Raw genomic sequence first — 7,946 nt, forward strand, 5'->3', positions numbered from 1 at the left:
TTTCAAATTTATGTATAATTTACGTGTGTTCATTAGACAATGACCAAGAAAGGGTGGTGGTCAGGGGCGGATCCAGGAGCTGGAAAGAGGAGGGGCACAATTGTAGGTGGTTGGGGAGAGCCATATTCTCTAGTTCAGTGCTGCATTTTTTGAAGCAGCAAATAATCACCTCTTAGTAGTGTCTCACTGCTGATTTTTGCTATTTTGGCCTTTTCAGATGGTTGCGAAGCCTTAAAAGCTGCTTTAAAGGCTCAGAATGTCTCAAACAACAGCAACACGATAATTATTTTTAGAGGCGCTTAGTACGAACGAAGGTGCTGGATGACTATTTTACAGCTAGTTTGCTTTGGTTTCAGGTGAATTTGTAATAAATGCTAGTGAAATGTGCATATTTTCATGAGTTGATAAACTGATCTTGGCCTGACAACGTTTAGTACCTATTTTAATAAGAAGCGTGGCTGGCTTCTCCACAAGATGGGGGGGGGGGGGGCATTTGCCCCAAATGCCCCATCCTGGATCCGCCATTGGTGGTATTATATTTTGTATAATTATATACCTTCACACACGGATTTATTTTCTTTTTCCTTAATTGCCATGTCTACTATAGCCCTACAATATAATGTAAGTCATTGTAGTGGTTGCATGTTGTCTAGGACTTCACATTTTCATCACTTGCACTCACACTTTCTCATCTGAAAATGGCCATGATGATAATACTATGCAAAATAAAATAAGCAACTACTGTTACAGTAGCTATAAACTCATTTACAGAGGGAGAGATTGGGGTAACGAACTCCAGTCATCATTGTTAAAAATCCCTCCAGGGAGACAACAAATTATCATAACCTGTGGCATAGGGAGTCATAACCTGAATCTGAAAACTATGCTGAATACAGAAAAAATCCCAGACCAGGTGGTGACTTGATCCACAGACAGCTGCTTGCAGTCTAAGCAAGTGCCTGAGAAGCCACACAGCGTAGGTCCAAGATTTTCTCTGCATTCAGCCAGTACTTAACAATTGTGACTTCTTGTTGTTTCATTAGGGTTTATCATTGTTCAACTATCCCACTTGGGACCTGCAGGGAGGCAACAAATTAGCTTGTCATTGATCATTCTGTTGCTACAAAAACTAGAACCTCTGTAAGAATTTCAATTTGTATAATGCTTGAATAATTTCATTGTGTGATCTCTTGTTGTAGTTGAAGCACATGAGGTAAATAATTATTGATCAGTAATCATGGCTGCCCTTGAGAATTTGATACAGGTCATCCCTTTGTCTATGGTGTTGTATAGAGATGGCAGATTTAAGTGTCTCAGTCTGATCATGGTAAGGAAGAAGGAGGGAAATTTTAGGAAACATCATTACATCACAGTAGCTACATATACTGCAAACAAGCATTAAAGCTGAATTTACCACCTTACACACATGCACACACCTTTTGGCACCCAGGTTAATTATTTTAAAATTTTAGGCAAGCAGTTAACATCATAAAGAAGTGAAGTTACAAAGAGAAGGTGCTTACTCAGTGATGGATCTAGAACTTTTTAAAAGGGGTTTCTGTGTGCAGAATGTATTACAGTTGAGGGATATGGAATAGCATCTGAGGACATGTCTCCAGAAAGTATAGAGACTTTTGAATCCCTGAGAATGGATTTCAGGATATTTTTAGTTAATAACTACAGTAAATCCAATGCTTAAATTTGTGAAATAAGCAAACAAACTTTAGAGCAAAAGTTGTGAATATACGCTGTAGCTTTGATTGCTCTATTAGAGTAGTTACTTGACTGCTCTATTAGAGCATCTCAGTGCAGTGGGAGGTGAAAGCAAATTGGGTTTAATTAACTATGACAGATGTTAGTAAAATGCAATTGCATGCATGCTACTGAAATACAGTGGTATGTTATAGTTTTTGCTATAATAAATTGCCAATACAGCACAGCAATAATTAGACTGCACTGATTAAAAGAGGGTTTCTGTCAAAACCACAGAAACACACCTACTGTTACTCCAGTATAACACATGGGACAAACACACAGCATGCATCCAATTGGCCTTCCCATCCCTGCCCTATATCGATATCTGGCTCTTAGTATAATTATACAGTATGTGAACTTTTAAAATTACATTTTGGATTGGCTTTACTTTATCTTCTGAGTATTGAAACCAAAGATATGTGATAAAACATTATTGCGTACAAAGGAAGTGCAAGTCAAACAGGTCAGTATAGAAATTATAGATTTATGGAATGTTTTTATTTACAGTTCTTGGAAGCATCTAGTTGCATAGTAGGATATCACAAATTTGGCCCAATAGTTATCCATGCACGAAATCATCATACAGAAGATCTCTTGCAGAGATGGCAAAAAGAATTTAGCAGAAAAGAATGTGATATACATATGCATTTTACATCATTGCACTCCTACCTATCTCTTATTACTGTCATCCTTTGCTCTTTCCAAGATAATTAATCTCAGCTTGCTCACTGCTGTCCAATTATACTCAGACAGTGATCAGTTATTGCTTTTTGTATATGATTCTTTAAAGTGGACAATTTTTAATCTAAATACATGTGGTATGTAATGTGTACTATCACATGCACATGCATCTCAATCAACTGCAGCAGTTTAATAAGACATGATATTATACTATTCCTATGCATGTACATTCCAAAATGTGTGCAATAGACAGGATGATTCTCAGTGTCTACCAGTGGCTGCAGGTTATGATCGCATGGGTAAATCCATTTTTCTGTCAAAATGCATACAATGCATACCAAGTATAAGAGATTATAAGCCATAGAACACGAAACCAGTACCTTTGACAAGTTCCGTGAATGTGGTCAAAGACTTGATTAATGCCACATGACCCACATCACTAGATTCACTATCCATGTAGTTAGAACGAGTAGCCAATGCTAGTCACCTGCCAGCTAAAGACCAAAGACAAAACCATTTTCAGAGTTGGTGCTTATAATGCGCATCAAATTTCTATGCAATTGTGACATATAGTACAAGATAAAAAAATTTTAAGTTGATAAAATATTGTCAGGATCCAGAGAAAACTTGGGTCCTAGTATAGCGGCACAACCAAAAAATCGTGCACTTTTTCATAAAGCTATGAAACTTTCCACATAAATAGTACTCCTCAATACATGTACTTTTAGATATAATGCCATGGCTGATTTGACCTTTGGTGACCTTTACGGCCATTTTTGTACAGAAAATTGATTATTTTTGTCTTTAACTCCCTGAAGTAGTAATTAACTTGTTAAAACATGGTACCAAACAAAAGATCTTGCTGATAGAAACAACTTGGTTTTTATTTGAAGTCAATAGGTGGTTTCATTACAAAGTTATGATCATTTTTATTAGCTGCAAAATTTGATAAATTTATGCGTAATTATCTGAACACAGATAACTCACACCTCGAGAGCAGTTAAATATATCAAATTTTGTAGCTAATAAAAATGATCATAACTTTGTAATGAAATCACCTATTGACTTCAAATAAAAACCAAGTTGTTTCTATCAGCAAGATCTTTTGTTTGGTACCATATTTTAACAAGTTAATTACTACTTCAGGGAGGTAAAGACAAAATAATCAATTTTCTGTACAAAAATGGCCGTAAAGGTCACCAAAGGTCAAATCAGCCATGGCACTATATCTAAAAATACATGTATTGAGGAGTACTATTTATGTGGAAAGTTTCATGGCTTTATGAAAAAGTGTACAATATTGCCAATTTTGGGGGCTATGCCGCTATACTATCCCAGGCTTACTGTTTTTAACTTACCCCAAAGAGTGCATGGGCTTGTTTATTCTACTGATAATAACTACAATCAAGAGTTCATAATACTAGAAGAGAAAGAGAGTATATCAAATGCTCAATATACCATGTACAAATGCACTGCTACAAGTTCACCTTTTGATGAAATCAATGCCTCTCCTAGCATGGAAAGACATTGATTGGTGCCAGAGATTGGTGCTTAATACAACAATAGATACAACTCTACAGAACTGTTGATAGGTGTTAAATATGGTGAAGTCTCTATTCTACATAACAAGGTGAAGTGTTGATACTGAACTACTGGCAGTGCGTTTGATAAATGTACCTCAGTTAGATACTCTCTCTTACTACTATATTATGAACTCTTGCTACAATGCTAGGTGATAGTACATTTTTATAGCCCAGGAGAGTGACCATGAATGCTCTGTAGTGACTTCATTCCTTCAGATTTAATTTCTGACTTACTGATTAATTCATATTTTAACAGGTATAAATTAATAGAAAATTAAATATAAAATTTTCCATTCTCTTCCCCTGCATAGCACTAACTGAAAGCAATAACAACATTACTTGTATTTAAGTCAGTTACTTTACCATATCAGTATGCATTTCTTAGTTTTGGAGATTTCTGAGGCACAGACAGTGGTATGTACCAGACTGCCTGGATAAGAGAAGTTCCACTGCATGTACATTGTGAATATATGTATTATTTTAATATTATACACCGAAACAGGATATTGATTATTGATATCAGACTGGTATCAATAAAGTGTGCTTGTATCACCACAAATGAAGTGAACATTGTAGCAAATAAATTGCATAATGTATCTATGAGGACTGTATATTTATCTGATTTACAAAAAATCTTTAACTGTTATACAGTAGTAATTGCAGCTTGATATGAAAACCTGATGATAAGCAACTATGTACAGGAGTCTGTGTTGTGACCGTCTGTATGCTTATTAAGGAAAGGTATTGCATATATAGATCTACAAGCTTACTGAACCCCTCTGGATAATATAGTGGAACCCAGCATTATAAGCAAAATTCATATCTATGTAATTTATAAGTGTACAGTCAAGCATGTAATTTTTCTGTGTGGCAAAAATGATGTAAATGATGATGTGGAGCTGGTGATCAAAATTTCTGTATGTGGATGGCACTTTCCTCCTTTACTATGCATACCCAACCACATATTCCTTTGTTGCAATCTACTGGACAGTATATCAGTTAATATAAATGAGAAAGGGATTAGGAAAATACACATCCCTTATGGTCTTCACCATGCATACACACACACACACGCACACACACACACACACACACATAAACATACCTACACACACACGCACGCGTTATGTTCACATACATGATAATTATGTTGAATATGCCATACTGTAAGTAAAGTGTATGTTATAATAATTATAGTAATGATTGCATCCTTAAAACTACTCATATTTGCTGTGAGATTTTCAAAGACATTGATTATGCCATCAATGTAATTAATAGCATAGGAAATAGTTAGTAAACACCATTAGTGATGGACACACATGTATGTAGCAATAGCTAGTTACTACATTTGTAGATAGTGAAAGTATCACTTTATTTCCAAGTGGTTTTGCTGTACTGTAGACCTAGAACTTCAAGTGAATTTCATCATGACATCAAATGTTCAACTTATAATGCTACAATATAATTATTCTGATATCTGATACATGTAGCTACATGAATATTTATGTTGTTTTTAATTTTATAACCTACATGTATTTATTTGCAGAAATAAACTCCAAGTGGTCCATGATGGGAGGCTGAGATCACTGTACAGTATATGGCAACTATATATCTACTCTCCTAGGGGTCCTCTCACCTGACCAAACATATCCTTTCTTAAGCCCATTTTCTGTTTCACCTCATTATTAGCTAATTGTAGTTGTCTTAAAGTCTCCACTTGTATTAGGTTAGGTAGATAGGTAATCCAAAACTGCAGCACAATTTGCTGTCAGACGTTGACCTTCAGTGCTGATCACTGTAAAGCGGTAATAATAAAATCAGGCTACTCAGTGTCTCCCTGACAGTGACAGTACTGTACATGTAGGTGAGTCTTCTTGCCATACATTCGATAGCTTGTAAATGGGTTATTCAACATCAGCTGGTTGTGTGAGAGTGTATATACCATCCATGATGCGTTGGGGCTGAGATGATGATCTCCAGACAAGCAGAAGAATTAAGAATGTATGCATGTTTGTTTTAACTCGTTCATTGCATTTTTTAAAGATCAAACTATAACATTATACTAATATGCATTTTTGAAGTTTGCACTGACAACTGATATTTATTGCTTATTCATCAGATGAATGCACCATTTATGACTCTCTTAATTTATTAGCCAATGACGTTCTTGGCATACAAGAAAAAGAAAAGATTAAAAGTAGGAAAAGTTGACATGTATCATAAACTATGTCAAATAGTTATATGAAATTTCATGGACCATCAAGGTTTTCTGGTGAAAAAAGATTGTTCTGTAAAATTAACAAGAACATAACATTATGTATGTGGATCATGATAGCTAGCTAATTACAATAGTGTTTTCAATGGTGGCTTCCTGAAGATATCACTACTAAAACTATATAAGCAATTTTGCTCCTCTTAAGACAACATCAAGACACATGATAGTGTGTTGTGTAGCCCAGGAAGCCAGTGTGCCACTACATAAGTAGTATGTATTGATAGGAAGAAGAAAATGCTATTTTCATGCATAATGTAGCTCCATGATCTCTTAACCGAACAGAGCAAATTTTATAGCAGAGTTGCATGCCTGCATGCATGCAGGGGAGTTCACATACCATACTTGAAAGAAATCATCCCAGCCAATCCTGAGATATGAACAACCAAAGTTTTTTCTACGGGGTCTCCAATAGCTTGAATTTCTTGTATACTATCTGAGAAATCCAATTAGAAATCCATTAAATATTTAGAAATCCTGGAATCTGGAATCATCTACAAAATGGATACTTTCATTTTTCTGATGACTTAAGCTTGTCACAGTGACCAAAATCACAACACAAAGATGACTTTGACATGACTGAGTAGCTACGATGACTATTTAGAGTAAACTGCCAGATTTTTCTGATACTTGTACTTTCCTGTGATCCCTCGAGCTCGTCACCTACTTTCCCGTTTCATGCACAAGTAGATGAGAAACCATATGGCAATTGGAATTATTAGCTGAAATTAATAGCTATTGTAATATTTTTGAAAATGTTGAAGCACATAGTTTTGGGGTTTTTCTCTTCTTTTCGTCTTTGTCCTTTTGCACATTTGCAATAACTTAAAAGCACAAACATCTTAATGTGGCATTATTCGACCTAAAAAGAGCCCAAAGATGAATTGTATACAGTACCAATGTGAAGAAGCAGGCTGTAAACAGCTATGACTTCATACTTAATTAACATTAATTATCTCTTTGTATGCATACATAATTACTTTTTGTAGCTTATTAGTGTAATTAGCCAGGTGTTTTTACCTAATCCTGTCTTCGTTGTTATTTTTGTAAGTTATCAGTAGGTTGTTTTGACATATCTCTGTCTCTTTATTGTTCCAGTTTTGTACAGGTAATTAACTTTCTTTGTAAGCTTGTGTAGTTAACCTTTTGCTGACCTTAGCACTACAGCTTGTATAAATACTCTGTATCTGTGTGCAAAATTTAGTCTGCAATTGAGTGTGCTAAACTGAGTATTGAGAACTGAAGCGCCGGATCGAATAGCTAGAACTACTCGGCTTCGTGACAACCAAGTTTAATAATAATAATTGAACTGTTTAATACTATAGCTATCTTGTAAATTTTCTAAACTTTGAACTTCAAAAGTCGGTCAGCAGCTGGGGCTATAATACTTCCACATGTTAGACCACTGCACTATTAATAATATTACAATTGGAAGTTTCTTTGAGAATTCATACTCTGTAGCAATATTAACTGATTTAAATTCACATTACACACTTAGCTTCCTTACAGGTCCTGATTCTTAGTGGGATAGTGACTAATAATAATCACATGAGACAGAGATGCTGTGCATACAGTACATAACTACGTAGCTAGATTATTTCCTGCTCAGTTTTCTCCTGATTGTATACACTAAATTTTTTCAGCAATTCCCTTTA

Source organism: Dysidea avara, chromosome 1 (genome assembly GCF_963678975.1).
Source record: "Dysidea avara chromosome 1, odDysAvar1.4, whole genome shotgun sequence".
Classification (NCBI taxonomy): Eukaryota; Metazoa; Porifera; class Demospongiae; order Dictyoceratida; family Dysideidae; genus Dysidea; species Dysidea avara.